We start from the raw sequence: 17,863 nt of genomic DNA, 5'->3' as shown, positions 1-17,863 counted from the left end.
AGCAGGAGCTGCAGAGCTCTCAGCACCTCAGCCCGAGGGGAGCAGGGCAGCCAGGGAGCCTCTTTTGGCCTTGGCCAAGCACCTTTCCCCATGGCTGGGGCTGAGTCCTGTGGCAGCTGCAGCTGCTGCTGTGCCCTTGCCAGGGGCTGAGGCCGTGGGGCAGTGCCCAGAGCAGCCTGGCCTGAGCAGAGCTGTGGGGCCAGAGCCGGCTGGGCTGGGCTGGGGAGAGGCCCTTGGTGCTGCCCAGAGCTCAGGGCAGCTGGCAGAGCTTGCAGGGAGCTGGGCTGGGCTCTGAGAGCCTGGCCCAGAAACCATCAGTGTCCATCTCAGCCTGGCTGAGCGTGCAGGGGCCAAGAAGAGCAGCAGGGTCTGCAAGTTCTCTGGGTGGGAGCTGAGCTTGTGAGCTCTTGAGCGCTGCCAAGTGCTGGGGCTGCGCCTCCAGCTCCAGAGGAGATGGGACAGACGGGAGCAGACACAAATCATTCCTGCTGCATTCTTTCTTGTGTCTGCTTGTACACGTAATCTGGATCCATATGTAGAGGAGGTGATTTGTGTCAGGTAACACTGGTAGAGGGAGAAGAATAATATTTTTTAGCTGAAAATAATATCTCATGCATAATACACCATGAGGAAAAAAAAGGTATATATGATCAGAAGAGCATCTGAGTTCTTCAGAGGATGAGGGACTCATTGATGTTCCAGTAGACAAACCTGTTCAAATATTTTTCTCAGGGTGTTCTTGAGATGAGAGGTGACAACCAGAGGCCAAGGCCTGCCAGAGCTCTCTGTCCTGGTAGCTTTTTTCTGGGGATTCCCTTGCATGTAGGGAATTTTTCAGGGGGAGTATCAGTTTTCCATGATCAGCTGCGATGGCCTTGGTGCCACAGGGTCCTCACAGTGCCAGGTGTGCCTCTTCATTTTTCCAGGTCCCAAAGTGTCACAGTGTTCTCCATGGTTCCATGGGCCCCACAGTGTCAACGTGGTCTCCACAGGAAGGAAAGCATGGAGCCCCAGTGTTTCAGAGCCTGATGAACTGCAGTGATCAGAGGCCAAGGACACACAGATCTGTCTGTCCTGGCAGCTTTGTCTGGGAGCAACTCTTGGATATTCAGAATTTTGAATGTGGAACTGCAATTTCAGCCATTTCTGCCTGAAGGAGAAGGCCAGTTCTTTTCCACAGAAAGGAAAGCATGGAGCCCCTGTGTTTGAAGGCAGGTGAGAGCTGGCCTTCAGGAGACCAAGGCCAGCCAGACCTGTCTGTAATGGCAGCTTTTGTGTAGGAGCAATCATTGGATATAGGAATTTTGAAGGTGGAATCCCAATTTCAGCTGTGGGCACCTGGAGAAGAAGGATGGTTCTTTTCCATAGGAAGGAAAGGGCGGAGCCCCAGTGTTTCAGGGCAGAATTCAGGACACCACCAGGGGCCAAGGCCACCCAGGAATGTCTGTCCTGGCAGCATTTGTCTGGGAGAAACCCTTGCATAAAGAAATTTTGGAGGAAAAGTACCCATTTTGGCCTGTGCAGGAGGGACAGTTCTTGTCCATAAGAAGGAAAGCTCAGAGCCCCAGTGTTTGAAGGCAGGTCAGACCCAGTTCTCAGGAAGACAAGGTGAGCCAGGTTTCTTGTTAATGGAAGCTTTTGTCTGGCAGCAGTCCCTGGATATTGGGAATTTTGGAGGTGATACACTGATAGACACCTATTCAACTGATTAAAGTTGAAGAGGGTATTTATTACAGTGTCAGGCATGTCAGGAGTAGTCTCCCATAGACACATGCAAAGAATCACAGGCCCTGGTCCTCTTATTTATCTAAAAAGATTTTACGTATTCAAATGGTTTCCCAGACACCTAATACATGAATACCACCTACACTGCTTAGTATGATAAAAAGCTGAATATCTGTTATATCTGGCAGTTGTCCTCTTTAATTGAACCGGTGGTCTCTGGAAATGAGTCAGCGGGTTCTTGGGGACAAAGTGAATCATCTTCCTTATGGTAAAATCTTCATCTGTGTCAATTTGACATGGCTTCTTGACCTGCTGGTCGCAATCCAAACATCTTTTCATAGTTTCATAACTCTTAGGATTCAGCTGTGTTTATGGCTCCTGCTCTAGTACAATAATTCATGTATCTACTGTCACTCCCATCTTTGCTTCAGTTGTCCCCACTTGGTATCAAGTAATTTCCTTGTTCACCTCTAATCAAGATATATCTCTTAGCTAACTTTGTTTCTAAGTTAACCTCTTAATTCATTTAAGCTTTTAATTAAAATACATATAGTTCTCACTACCCTAGCTGCATTTCTAGCTCAACCCCTTGACTGAGATGGGGAATCCTGTTTTGGCCATGGATGCTTGAATGAGAACAGCAGTTCTGTTCCATTTGAAGGAAAGCCCAGTGTCCCAGGGTTTTAGGGGTACATGAGAAGAGACCCTCAACATGCCAAGGGCAGTTGGACCAGCCAGACCAAGCCAACCAGACCTGTTCCCTGTTCCCTTGTTTCCATGGGGCCCTGCAGTGTCACAGTGGTGGTGTCATATTGGATCCTTGGTTCCATGAGGCCCAGATGTGTCACACTGGCCTCTTGTGTCCATGGGGCTCCACAGTGTCACAATCGTCCCTTGCTTCTATGAGGCCTTGCAGTGTCAACGGGGTTTCCCTGGTGCCACATTGTCACAATGGACTCTTGGTTCCATGGGGACTCACAGTGTCAGAAGGGTCTCCTTCGTTCCATATGGCCCTGCAGAGCATCTTGATTCAATGAGGCCTCAAAGTGTCATCATGGCCTCCAGGATTCCATGAGGCCCCACAATGCCACAATGGACCTTTGGTTCCATCAGGTCCTCCACCATTCCATGGATCCTTAGTTCCATGGGGCCCTGCAGTGTCACAATGGCCTCCTTGGTTCCATGGTGCCACACAGTGTGACAACTGCCCCTTGACCTGCCAAGACTCCACAGTGTCACAATGGTTCCTTGGTACAATGAGGCCTTGTAGTGTCACTGTGGTCTCCATGATCCCATAAGGCCGTGCAGTGTCACCACAGACCATTGGTTTCATGCAGCTTCACAGTGTGACAATGGTCCCCTCGGCTCCACAAGGCCCTAAAGTGCCACCATGGCCCTTTGCTTCCACAAGGCCTCCAAGTGTAAAAATGGCCTCCATGGTTCCATGAGGCCCTGCTGTGTCACAATGCACCTTTGGTTCCAAGATGCCCAGAGTGTCACAATGGTATTCTTAGTTCCACCATGTCAGAATGGACCCTTCATCCCATGCACACCCACAGTGTTCACTGCAGTCCCCTTGATTCCACCAGGCCCTGCCATGCTATAATAGCCCCTTGGTTCCAGTGGATCCCAAAGTGTCAGAACAGTCTCCATTGTTCCATGAGGCCTCACAAGGTCACTGTGCTCCCCTTGGTACCACAGGTCCCCACAGTGGAACAATGCACTCTTGGTTCCATGAGGTTCCTCAGTCCCAATGGTCTCCTTGGATTCACAGGGTCACAGTGGCCTCTAGGCTCCATGTGGCCAGGCTGTGTCACAATGGCTCATGGTTTCATGAGGCCACACAGTTTAACATGGGATCCTTGGTTCCATCAGGCCTTGCTGTGTCACAAGGGACCCTTGGTTCCATGAGCTCTCACACTGCCAGCAGCAGTCTCCTTGGTTCTGCAGTGTCACCATGGACCCTTTGTTCCATGAGGTTCCGCAGTAGAACATGGTCACCTTGGTTCCGTGAGGTTCTGCAGTGTCACAACGGACCCATGGATCCACCAGGCCTTGCTGTGTCACAATGGCCCCTTGGTTCCAAGAGGTTTCTCAGGGTCACCATGGTCTCCTTAGATCCGCAGTATCACAATGGACCATTGGTTCAATGTGGCCCCAATGTGTCAAATTGGATTTTGGTTCCATGGGGTTCTGCTGTGTCACCATGGACCTTTTGTTCCATGAGTTTGCAGTGTCACAGCTGACTCCTTAGTTCTGTGAGGCCCCACTGTCAACAAACCTCTGAAATATCAGAATAAGTGTCCTGAATACTAATTTGCTATTTCAGAGAGAATCATTTATTCAGGCCTGAGGTCTAGGAGGCACAACTCTCAACCTCATATGGACATGTAATTCTGCCAGTTGGCCCTGCCAGAGCCAACTTGGGCAGCACTTTGGCTGCTGGGCCTGGGCCTTAGGCAGGAGCAGGAGACAAGTGACCCTTGCAGGCCTGGGGCCTCATTGCCTCCTTGTCCCTGCTCAGCAGCCTGGCAGGGGCCGCCCCATGCTCCTGCCCTTGCCATTGCACAGCCCCACATGCCAGTGCCCATCCCGGGAAGAGCCCTGAGCAAGGAGGGAGGGATAGGATCTGCCTGGCCAGGGGCTGGGGCTCAGGCCTTGGCCCTTTGCATTCCTCAAACACATCCAGCTTTGCTCAGCACCAGAGACACCTTTGCCTTGTTTGTCCGCAGCTGTCATCACTGCCTCCAGTGTTCTGCTCTACCTGGAACCTGGGGACACTTTCTCAGTTGTGTTTCTCAGTGGGACCCATTAAAACTTCAAGAAATTTCAGTGTTTCAACTTAACTTTGAGTTCTTGAGAAGTTTTTTGAAGTCGCTCTCAGGGACTGAGTTTGATGTAAACAACACAAAAGCCCTGAGAGGGTCATTAAAGTTTCCCTAGTCCAGTTATGGAGAAAGATTTAAAGGATCTTGTCAGAAATAGGCATTCCAAATTTAAAGGATGAATTTTATTTTATTTTATTTTATTTTATTTTATTTTATTTTATTTTATTTTATTTTATTTTATTTTATTTTATTTTATTTTATTTTATTTTACTTCTCTTTAGAGCAGAGGTGATTGCAGCATTCTGTGATTGATATTGACCCAGGGTCTCTCCTCAGCAGCTCTGGCCTGCTCACAAAAGCTGTGCCTTGAGCTCTAACCCAGTGTGGACAACCTTGCTCCACATTGCCCAGCCCCATCCTGTCTGTCCTCACTTGCCTGGGCCCTGCTGTGCTTGCAGAGCTGGCTGCACCCAGCCTCAGAGGGGTTCTCCCTTTTTGGTTTTTTTTTAAGCAATCTGAAACTGCTGAGTTTCCCCACTGCAAACAGGCACACTGCTGAGGTGTGTGCCGGCCCCAGGTGCCACCAAAGCCACTGCAGAGCTGCCCTGGGCCAGGTGTGAGGGTGGATCATCAGCCCAAGCTGCACTGGGCCCCTGCAAGGGGCTGTAGCCATGAGCACTGCACTGACCCCAGTGCTGGGTTTGGCTGCCACGGCCACCGTGAGAAATTAAACTGTCCTTGGAAACACTGGGGAGGACTGGGACATACTGGGGACACTGGGAAGGCTGTGGGAGACACTGGGACATACTGGAAGTGACACTGGGGAGGACTGGGACAACCTGGGAACACGAGGAATGCTGAGGGGGAATGTGGGTGGACTGGGATGGACTGCGGGGGTACACTGGGACATACTGGGAGTGATACTGGGGCAAACTGGGGACACTGGGGACATTGCGGGGAAGACTGGGAACACTGGGGTATCCTCTGGATGAAACTGAGGTGCACTTGAAGGGAGTGGGAATAAACTCAGGTGTATTGGGAGGGATTGGGCTATACTAGGAGGGATTGGAGGGGCACTGGGGTAGTACTGGTCTGTACCGAGGATGAACTGGCCTGTACTGGGAGGGACTGGAGGAGGGTGAATGGGCTGTTCCCGCCTCTACTGCATCCCATTTGGCATGGCTCCCGCCCATCACCTACCGCAGCCAATCAGCACCAGGGACCTGGTTGGGGGGTGGTGCCTAGATGGGCGGCTTTTATTTTTTGCCTACAACTCCCATCATGCCCCACGGCCCGACTGAGCCCAATTAGAGCCGGAATTACAAGTCCCGTCATGCCCGGCACTCCACAGAACTCCGAGATCCCCCCCATCTGTCCCATTAGTGTCCCCCAGACTCTCCAGGATCCCTCAGTGCCCCCTCAGTGCCCATTCGGGACGCCCAAAAGCGTCCCCCGACCCTGTGAGTGTTCCCAACTCCACAGATGCCTGGAACAGCCACTTCTGGGAATTTCATCTCCTCTTATCCCCTGCGGCCTCAGAGCCCCTCAGAACACAGTCCCGCGCCTGAAACTCCTGCCGTGCCCCGCACCCTAAAGAGCCCAGTTGGAGCTCCCCGAGCTCCCACCGAGTGCTCCTGAACTGTTTAAGTTCCTCCGAGGACCTCAATTTGCGACTCGGATGCCTTCCCGGACCCCTAAACATCGTGTTCGAGCCATTTCCAGGACTACAGCTCCAATCATGCTCCACAGCGCACGTCCAGCACTATTCCAGCAGGACTTCATCTCCCGTCATGCCCCGCGCCCCACCGAGACCCATTGCAGCTGTGCCTTGAACTCCCGTGATGCTCTGCGGCTCTCTTAAACCATATGATACCCGCGCCTACAACTCCCATCTACCCCCGCACCCCAGAGAGCGCCGTTCGAGTCCCCCAAGGGCCTGCCCGCACCCCAAAGGGCCCCAAATTCCCCTCCCTGACCTCCATGGCCCCCCCCCCGGATCCGCAAGTGCTGCCCCGGACCCCGAACTGTCTCTCAGAATCCCTGAGTGCCCCTCCAAGTGCCCACCCGGCTACCCCAAGTGTCCTCCAGACCCTCAAGTTCTCTCTGAATTCCCTCCCCAGGCCCAAAACTGCTCTGAATGTGCCCCAGAAATGACTCCAGGGACCCATAAGTGTCCCCTTTTACCCTGTCTGTGAAAATTATTAAAAAGATGACAAAAGGATTTTAAATAGGACTAATTAGCCTAAAGAAGGAGAAATCAACAGCCAACACTGGTCAATGAATTAATGAAGGGAATTGTGTTACGTAGAACCAATGACCAATAAATCTTTTGCTTGCTAAAAATGTACAGATTTTTAAATATAAATATAAAATTCAGTAATACAATTATAGAATAACACTATTATAAATAAATAAAAAGTAATTATAATTTATTATTTCATTACTTTTTTTACAGGAAAATGCATAAAGTTTTTATGCTTTGGATTGTCATTCTGTAAGAGACGGTCCAAATATCCCTCATCTGCCTCTCAACTCCTGTCAAGGACAGAGATTGAAGCCCTCCCCAAGGACTGAGATGACACCCTTTAAAATTCTAACCCAGGGATGCTGGCCTGACTGGAGCGGGATGTCGGCCATAGGAAGCAGGAGGTTTCCTACAGGAACCAGTCCTGAAACAGCAGACCCTGCTCACTTCTGGCACCGGTTTGTGCTGTTCAGAACTGGACTGTCTGTACCTGTTCTCAATGGATTTATTCTCCACTGTTCCCTCCATGTGCCATCCTGCTCCCCTCCCGGCGGTAGATTATAAAAGACCTCTGAGTTAACCAGAAACTTTGAGCCCCAGCCCCTGGCCAGGCAGATCCTGTCCCTCCCTCCTTGCTCAGGGCTCTTCCCGGGATGGGCACTGGCATGTGGGGATGTGCAATGGCAAGGGCAGGAGCATGGGGCGGCCCCTGCCAGGCTGCTGAGCAGGCACAAGGAGGCAATGAGGCCCCAGCCCTGCAAGGGTCACTTGTCTCCTGCTCCTGCCTCAGGCCCAGGCCCAGCAGCCATGGCCAAAGTGATGCCCAAGTTGGCTCTGGCAGGGCTGTCTTGCAGCTGCTGCCCATCCCTGTGCCCTGTGCAGCCCAGGCTGTCCCACGGTGTCCCTGCCCTGCGCTTCTGTCCCTGCAGGCTGTCGGCATCCCCTGGCTGCCCCACCTGGCTGGGCCCTTCCTTTGCTGACAGCTCTGCCTCCTGCCTGCCTCTGCCTGCCCACACAAAGCCTGGGGCTGATACTATAAGTGTTCATTTCATGTTTACCCTGCCTGTGAACTTTCAGCACAGGAAGAAGGCATGTAGGGGCTGCTATCCCAGCAAGGATGGTTGGAAGAGAAGAAGAAGACATCTGGCACAAGGGTGCAGGGATAGAGAAAACAAGGACTGAATCTGGGAACTTGGGGTGGGTTTTATGAAAATGGATAAATTGTAATTCACATTTAATGACTGTATATGAGCAACACACTGGTAGAATTACATGTCCTCATAACCTTAGGAGTTATCCCATGTTGGACCTTAGGCCTCAATAATTGATACCCTCTGAAAAGACAAATTAGTGTTAAGGAGCCTTATTCTGATATTTTGGACATTTGGTGACAACAGAGGCTGACAGAACCAAGGGCTCAGCTGTGACACTGTGGAACCCCATAGAAAAAAGGGTCCATTGTGGTGCAGTGGAACTCCATGAAACCAAAAGTCCATTGTATCCGAGCAAGGCCTCATGGAACCAAGGAGACTATTGCTGACATTGTGGAAGCTCCTGGACCCATGGGGTCATTGTGACAGTGTGGGGCTGCATGGAACCAATGGTCCATTGTGACACTGCAGAACATTCTGGAATCAAGGGGATCATGTTATGCTATGGAACCTCATGGAACAAAGGATCCATGGTGACACTGCGGTGCTCAGACCATTGTTGATAGTGCGAAAGCTCCTGGAACCAGAAGTCCATTGTGACACAGCAAGGCCTCCTGGAACCAACGGTCCATTGTGGCTCTGTGGGGCTTCCCAGAGCCAAGGAGACCATTTGGACACTGTGGGGCCTCATGGAACCACCTGACACTGTTACACAGCAGGGCCACATGGAGCCAAGGGGCCACTGAGACACTGAGGAACCTCATGGAACCAAAGGTCCATTGTTACACTGAGGGGCCCTGTGGAAACAACAGGATCGTGGTGACACTGTGGTGCTCCATGGAACCAAGGGCCCATTCTGATTCTGCTTTGCCTCATGGAGCCAAGGGGACACCATGACACTGCAGGGCCTGGTGGAACTAAGGCAGCCTTGTGACACTGCAGGTCCATTGGAAGATTGCAGGGCCTCATGGAACCATGGAGAACATTATGGCCCTTTGTAACCCATCGGAACCAAGGGGCCATTGTGACACTGCAGGGCCTCATGGAATCAAGGGGACCACAGTGACACTGGGGCTCCATGGGACAAAGGGGCCATTCTGACACTATGGAACCAAGGAGACCATTGCTCTGCTGCAGGACACCATAGAACCATGGAGGCCATTGTGACACAGCAAAGCCTCATTGAACCAAGGGCACAGTAGTGACACTGTGGAGCTCCAGGAGACCAAGGGGAGGATTCTTAAAGTGCAGAACAAAGTAGACCACTATGACACTCTGGGGCATCATAGAACCAAAACTCCATTTTGACACAGAAGGGCCTCATGGAACCATGGAGGCCATTTCTACACTTTGAGGCCTTGAGAAACCATAGGGCCATTGTGGCACTTTGTGTCCCCATGGAACCAAGGAGTCCGTTGTGACACTATGAGACCCTGTTGGGCCAAAGGGCAATTGTGGCACTGTGTGGCACCATGGAACCAAGGGACCATTGTGACACTACCGGGCCCCATGGAACTAAGGATTCTTGGAACAATGTGGGACTTGTTGAACCAAAGGTCCATTGTGACATTGCAGGGCCTCTTGGAACTAAGGGGGGGGGGAAATTGTGATGCTGTGGGGCCCAATGGAAGCAAGGGGCCAGTGTGACACAGCTGGGCCTCATGCAGCCAAGGGGCCACAGGGATCCTGAGGAACCCAAAAGAAACAAGGGGCCGTTTTGACATTCTGCAGCTGTGGAGACCCTGAGAGGCATTCCCTGGGGTAGGGAGACAAAAGAAGCTTCCCTCAAAAGCTGTTCGACCCCATTGGCTCCTTCCCTATGTTCTGTGTCCCTCAGCCACTCCCTCCCCATTCCCCCACTGGCCCCATCTTTGTACTGCTCCCATGCCACTGATCAGCCCCTTCCTCTGGAGATACAGAAACCTGGACCCCCCCCAGGAGTCCTGCCTTGTGACCCAGAACATCTCACTGCACGGCTGAATTAAACATCTGTGGGTACCATGCAAAGGCCCTTTTTGCTTCCCTAACCTGGGCTTTATTAGCAGCTATTCCGGCTGCAACAATGGTCTGTTATGGCAGTGTGGATCCAAGGACACCATGGTGACACTGTGGGACCTCATGGATCCAAGGGGCTATTGTGACACTGAAGAACTTCATGGAACCCAGGGTCCATTGTGACACAGCAGGGCCTCATTGGAACAAAAGAACCATTGCTGACAGTACAGAAACTCATGGAACCAAGGGGCTGTGTTGACACAGCAGGGCCACATGGAACTCAGGAGGCCAGTGATATTTAGGGACCTCATGGAACCAGGATCCATTGTGACACTGCAGAAACAAGGAGACCATTGTTGATGCTGTGGAAGGTCTTGGAACCAAGCAGCCATTGTGACACTCCAGGGCCTCGTTGAACCAGGCAGACCATTGTGACACCACAGAACCTCATGGCACTGAGGGTTTATTGTGACACAGCAGGGACATGGACCCCATTGTCCATTGTGACAATGAGGATCTGAGGAGACCATGGTGACACCATGGAAGCTCATGGAGCCACGGGTCCCTTGTGACAAAACAAGGCCTCATGGAACCAAGGAGAGCATTGTGACATCATGGAACCTTGTGGAACCAAGGGTCCATTGTTACAGTCCAGAACCAAGGAGACCATGGTGACAGTACAGAACCTCACGGGAACAAGATTCCATTGTTATGCAGTGGGGCTTCATGGAACCAGGGAACCAGTGCGACACAGCAGGGCCACATGGAACCAATGGTCCATGGAGATACTGCGGATCCAAGGAGACCATGGTGATGCTGTGGAACCTTATGGAACCAAGGGGCTGTTGTGACACTGGGGAACCTCTTGGAATCAAGGCAACCATGTTAGACTGTGGAACTTCATGGAACGAAGGGGCCAGTGTGGCACTATGTGGCCTCATAGGAACAAAGGACATGGTTGATTGGACAGAAGCTCCTGGAAACAATGGAATATTGTGACACTGCAGAGCCTCATGGAACCAAGGAGACTACTGGGACACTGAGGAGCCTTATGGAACCAAGCAGCCATTTTCACACCACAGAAGCAAGGAGACCATTGTGACATCATAGAATCCATGGAACCTCATGGAACCAAGGGTCCATTGTTACAGTCCAGAACCAAGGAGACCATTGCTGACAGTACAGAACCTCATGGGACCAAGTCTCCATTGTTATGCAGTGGGGCTTCATGGAATCAAGGAGCCGCTGTGACACATCAGGGTCACATGGAACCAATGGTCCATGGAGATACTATGGATCCAAGTAGACCATGGTGATGCTGTGGAACCTCGTGGATCCAAGAAACCACTGTGACACTCTGGGTCCCCATGGAACCAAATTATCATGGTGTCACAGCAGGGCTGCTTGTGACCAATTGTCCATTGTGACGCTGCAGATCCAAGAGACCAGGGTGACACTCTGGCAGTTGATGGAACCAAGGGGCTGTTGTGACACACCAAGGCCTTGTGGAACCAAGGAGAACATTGTGGCAGTGCAGAACCAAGGAGGCCATTTTGACAGTACAGAACCCAATGGAACCAAGGGTCCATTGTTATAGAGCAGGGCCTCATGGAACCAAGGGGCCATTGTGAAACTGTGGGGCACAATGGAGTCAAGGACACCGCTGATACTGAAACTCACTGGACAGAAAATTCTGAACACTTTTGAGTATTTGAAAGCAGGTGTTCTTTATTATAGCATGGTGGTCACTTGGGCCATCCTTCCTCCATTGGAGTGCACTGAGCATCAAATGAAGAGAGTTTTTATCACACACGTTGATTATGTATCCATTAGCTGTCCCCACTTCCTTTGAGTTTATTTGACATAGCTTCACCCCTTATCTTTGGGTTTTTTCCTTAACATCCAGTGTCCTTTTAGGTGGCTGTTCCTTGACCCCCCACTTTTGAGTATCGCAATATTATTGTTTTGCATAACTTCTGCTTTGTCAGCCTTGCAGAGCTGAGCTGGCATCCTGCTTGCATTTTGTGTGACTTCTGTTTGCCAGAGGTACATTCTCAATCAGTTTCTCCAAGGATGTACTGTTCTGTTCTACTGTCCTTGACAAGAGTAAATGTTGTTCTGTTCTCCTGTCCTTGTCTCAGTGCTCACCCCGCATGAGGCGTCCGCAACCCCCCAGCCTATGGACCTGGGGTGGGCAAGTGTTCCTGGGGAACAGGGATGGGACAGCTGGGCTGGACTGACCCAAGGGATGTTCCAGTCCATGTCACACCATGATCAGCAATTAACTGAGAGAAGCAGAGGGGCAAGTAGGGTACGGGATTAATTTCTTATTTAAGACATTTTTCTTTCAAAACAGCACCTACACATACAGGATCCTCTCCTGCCACAAGGTGGTTAAATATTTTCTGCTGATAGGAGATTTCTTGTGAATTTGCTTTTCTTCTTTTTTGACCTTTTCTTTTTGTGGTTAGTTTGTTTGTGTGGTTTTTGTGCTGTTGTGAGTGGGTCATGCTTTGGTTTTTTTGACTGGGTTTGGGGTTTGTATTTTTTGGTTGGGTTTGGGTTTTTCCCTATTGAACTGCCTTTCTTCTGTTGTATAAGCTTTTTCTGCCCTTTCTTGTAGATTGCCTGCCACCTGATGGTAAGACAAATTTACCCAACTCAATCATCTTGCCCAATTACATTTTGCAGTCACCATTAACTAGATGAGTTCAGTCACAGACTCCCTGCAATTTGGCAGCATCCACAAAGGAATTGAAAGTACATTTCATGGCATTTTAGAGACAATAGAAATATTCCACAGTGGTGGCCAAGGGCTGGTCACTGAGGGATGTCACCAGCGCGTGGCTGCCAAGAGGACTCTGTACCATAGATGACATTTAACCCTCAATGTTCAGCCAAATTCCTACCCAGCCCATGTTCCACTCCTTCAGCCCAGCTCTCTCCAGTCTGGATCTGAGGAGACCACATCAGACCCTGTCCCAGGCCTGGCTGAAGTCTGGGCACACAACATCCCCTTTTCCCTCCCACGTGGGTTCTGCAGTCCCTGTCCTGTCCTGCCAGTGCCTGGAATGGCTGCAGGAGGAGTTGCCACATCCCCTTCCCTGCTGAGCCTGACCAGGCTGTGACTCTCCCAGTCCCCCTCCCTGCCCTGTTTGCAGACTGGTTCCACGTCTGTCCTTCCCAAGTGCCCAGGACTCTCTGGGATGGCTCTGGCCTTTCCAAGGGGTTTGAGAGAGGTCCCACAGTGACACTGCCCAGCCTTCTCAACAGCCCTGATACCAAAAAGCTGTTCCAGTGGAGTGCCCAGGACACAGCCCTGTCCAGCTGTCCCTGTCATGAGGGTCAGTTTTTATGGGTGGCTCCGGTGTGTTATTCCCCCACTCAGAGCTGCCCTGAGCATTTTTCTCAGTGCCTCTCTAAGCCCATCCTTTCTGCTCCACAGACTGTAGATGAGAGGATTCAGCAGGGAAGAGGACTGTGTTTAAAAAATGCTCTGCCAGAATTTCTCAGGAGACACAACTAATCTGGGCACTGGTGACACTGAAAATCATGAGGATGCCCCAGAAAACTGAGGCACTGCGAAGTAAAAGGAGGAGGTAGAGAAAACCTTCCCCAGCCATCGGCCCTGGCACAAGCTGCAGAGCGCCAGGAAGGTTCAGCACAGATCATTCATCATCTGATGGGCACTGGCCACCCACAAGGAAAACCTTACCCAGACTTGAGTCCCTTGTAGGTGAAACTGGGACCCTGATCTGATCCCACTGAGCCCCGGGAGAACAATGAGCCTCTTTAGAATCCATCCCTTGGCATGTTCTTGAGACAGACTGTGGCAGAAGCCCTCAGGCACTGGGCTGAGGAGATCCCTTTGCTGATGACTGTGCTGGAATGGAGGTCAGCTCTCTCACAAAAGCTGTCATTGCGGTCCCTGCTTCCAGAGCTCTCAGACCTCAGACCACAACAAGGGCTCCAAAGGGGAGTGTGGAGGAGCCGAGAGGAGCTCTGAAAAGATCACATGCTGGTGCTCCCTGTCTGTGCTGCTGTGCTGCAAAGCATCACAGCTTTTACAAAAGTCTCAGTGGAAGGGTAGTAGAGAAAGCATTTGAAGCAGGGTCCTTTATTTTGTTCAAAAAACCAAAGCACAATTCCCAATTTTAAAAAATCTCTGAGTCAAATTCAAGAGGAAAACACTTAAATAGAAGAGGGATGAATAATAAGATTATGTTGTGATCAAGATAATCACAAGAAAAACAAAACTATCCACCCACCACACTACCAATACATGAAAAGGTAGACTGAGCCAGTAATGAGTTATACTCTAAATCTTATGCTATACAAAAGGGGTACTTTATTCCTTCTGAAAAGCATCCAGTCATCATTTTTCTTATGCCATCCTTGAGCTCCTGGTTCCTCAGGCTGTAGATGAGGGGGTTCAGGGCTGGAGGCACCACTGAGTACAGAACTGACAGGGCCACATCCAGGGATGGGGAGGAGATGGAGGGGGGCATCAAGTGTGCAAATATGCCAGTGCTGACAAACAGAGAGACCACAGCCAGGTGAGGGAGGCAGGTGGAAAAAGCTTTGTGCCGTCCTTGCTCAGAGGGGATCCTAAGCACAGCCCTGAAGATCTGCACATAGGAGAAAACCATGAACACAAAACAACCAAATGACAGAAAAGCACTAACTACAATGAGCCCAAGTTCCCTGAGGTAGGATTTGGAGCAGGAGAGCTTGAGGATCTGGGGGATTTCACAGAAGAACTGGCCCAGGGCGTTGCCATGGCACAGGGGCAGGGAAAATGTATTGGCTGTGTGCAGCAATGAATAGAGAAAGGCACTGGCCCAGGCAGCTACTGCCATGTGGGCACAAGCTCTGCTGCCCAGGAGGGTCCCGTAGTGCAGGGGTTTGCAGATGGATACGTAGCGGTCATAGCACATGATGGTCAGGAGGGAAAATTCTGCAGAAATGAAAAAAACAAACAGAAAGAGCTGTGCAGCACATCCTGTGTAGGAGATGTCCCTGGTGTCCCAGAGGGAATTGTGCATGGCTTTGGGGACAGTGGTGCAGATGGAGCCCAGGTCAGTGAGGGCCAGGTTGAGCAGGAAGAAGAACATGGGCGTGTGCAGGTGGTGGCTGCAGGCTACAGTGCTGATGATGAGGCTGTTGCCCAGGAGGGCAGCCAGGGAGATGCCCAGCAAGAGGCAGAAGTGCAGGAGCTGCAGCTGCCGCGTGTCTGCCAATGACAGCAGGAGGAAGTGGCTGATGGAGCTGCTGTTGGACATTTGTTCATTTTGGCATCATGGGCTGTTGAAAGAAGACGCTGATAAGCTGGGAAAGAATTAATTGTTTATACTTATCCTTTTTTATTACAAATCCCCTCAAATATACTTCCTTTTTTGGGGAATTTGCTGAACCTTTTTATCTCTGAGCTCAGGTCTGTGCTGCTGCCTTGTCTTCCGCATTGCTTTGTGCCAGGGCACCGGGGAGCCCAGAGGGAAAACAGGGGTCCCTGTGCCCCAGCACAATCAGACCCACTCGTCCCACACAGGTGTGCTTTGCTCATTTTACCTCTCACTATTTCACGGTGATTGCACTTATAACTTGATTGAACAAAAAGGTGGGACTTTTGAATGCTCCAGTTTAAAAATAATTTTCTCCAAATCCTTCTCTCTTTCCCTGTCCACCTCAATGGAAGGGATACCAAGGGTTGGTCTGGCTCTCTGCTTCCTGAAGTTGTGCCTACTGGGAGCAGTTTCTCCATATCCAAGCCTTGTCCCTGCCAGTGCTGCCAGAGCCCAGCCCAGCCCTGGGAGCTCAGCTCTGCCCTGCAGACCCCTCCCAGCACAGGGCACTGCCCAGGGGCATCTCCCTGGCACCAGGGCCTTAAGGGCAGGCCAGACAGACAGAGATGCTGCAAGCCAAGGGGCTGCTGCTGCTGTCTGTAGGGAGAGGAGGTTGAGAAGGCACTTTCTGAGGGAGATCTGAGGCCCATCTGCTGATGCCCAGGGGGACAGTGCAGGAGTCTCAGTGACACAGCCAAAGCTGACAGCCCCTTTCCCTTCCCTTGAGGAGAAAGCTGAGAGCAGCCCTGGCCATGCAGCACCATCTCCACAGCAGGAGGGATCTGCCCTGATGGGGGTGGCTCCTTCCACTTCCAACTTCTCCCCTGCAGTGTCCATGGGGAGCTGCCAGGCAGGCTGAGAGCTGCCCCTGGCAGGTGGCACATGCCCTGGGCTGGCCAAGAGCCCTGAGGGCTGCAGGAGCTGCTCTGCAGGACAGCCCTGGGCAGCGCTGGCTGCAGCCCCAGCTTCACCCCCTGCAGCTGTTCCTGGCAGCAGGAGCCGTCCTGGCCTGTCCCTCTGACGGTGCTCAGGGCAGCCCCGCTCTGCAGCACATCCTCCTCCTCCACCTCCTCCTGCTCCTGTGCCACAGAGGAACTGGGAGAGTCCTCCTGACACATCCCCCAGGCTGTGGGGTGTTCTGGCTTCAGGAGATCCCTCCAGGAGCACAGGGGACATTGCCCTGCACCCACAGACTCACCATGCACAGGGCTGTGAAGATCTTCCCCCAAGTGAAGTCTCAGCTCAATGTCTTCCCAATCCTGATTGTCTTCAGCCTGACTCTGCCTGGCTCCTGTCCCCTTAGTGGCTGCAGGCAGAGCCCTCAGCCCTGCTGGGCTGAGAGAGGAGCTGGTCCTGGGAAGAGCTGTTACTTTAAAGCTCAGCAGCACAGACACAGCACAAGGATTTTAATGAGCCTCTCGGGGCTTTGGTGTTGTTTACATCAGACTCAGTCCCTGAGAGAGTGTTCAAAAAACTTCTCAACAACTCAAAATTCAATTGAAATTCCAAAGTTTCTTGAAGTTTTAATGCGTCCCACTGAGAGACATGACTGAGAAAGTGTCTCCAGGTTCCAGGTAGAGCAGAACACTGGCGGCAGTGATGACAGCTGGGGACAAAAAAGGCAAAGGTGTCTCTGGTGCTGAGCAAAGCTGGATGTGTTTCAGGAATGCCAAGGGCCAAGGCCTGAGCCCCAGCCCCTGGCCAGGCAGATCCTGTCCCTCCCTCACTGCTCAGGGCTCTTCCCGGGATGGGCACTGGCATGTGGGGATGCGCAATGGCAAGGGCAGGAGCATGGGGCGGCCCCTGCCAGGCTGCTGAGCAGGAACAAGGAGGCAATGAGGCCCCAGGCCTGCAAGGATCACTTGTCTCCTGCTCCTGCATCAGTGCTTTCCTTTTTATGGAAAACAATCCTCTCTCCTTCCCAGGCACCCATTGTGGGAGAACAGGACTCCCATACTACTAACCAGTATGGTTAAGCAGAAGCCATTTATTGTTTACATAATGCACTTATTCATTCATTCTAACCCTACTGCATACACTGCTCTTCTTCATTGGTGCCTCTCTCTTGTCCTTGTGTTCTGCACACACTTCTCAGAGTATGTGACTGGTTACAGTTCAGGTGGTTCACAGCCCTCTGTTATCGAGTTCTTGCAGTCCTGGTATTCTGTTTCTCAGCCTTTTCTTTCTTCATTTAGCACAGTTTATGTCTTAGTAACCTTGATGAATTCCAGAGGGCTCTGATAAGAACATCTACAAGCAATATGGCTGGTGCACAATGTCGCCCAAGTTGTTCAGATACATTGCTACAATTCCCCCTTCTTCTACTTGCACCAGCCAAACCCTTTTCACTGTATTCTCTACTGAGCGGGTCACCAATTTCACTATGCATGGAATACCACAAAGCAATATTAAAATAACTACTAGTAATAACAAAGCTCCCTTTAAGATATCTTTCAATCATCCGGTTATTACCCATTCCTCAAACCATTCATCCAAGCCCAAATCATTCATAGTCAATTCCTTCACGTTGTCTTCTAGTCGTTTGAGTTTCCTGTGAATGGAAGAGAGGTTCATAAA

The sequence above is a fragment of the Melospiza melodia genome, unplaced genomic scaffold (genome assembly GCF_035770615.1).
Source record: "Melospiza melodia melodia isolate bMelMel2 unplaced genomic scaffold, bMelMel2.pri scaffold_18, whole genome shotgun sequence".
NCBI classification, from domain to species: domain Eukaryota; kingdom Metazoa; phylum Chordata; class Aves; order Passeriformes; family Passerellidae; genus Melospiza; species Melospiza melodia.
The sequence above is the reverse complement of the archived record's forward strand: the minus strand, read 5'-3'. Positions refer to the sequence as shown.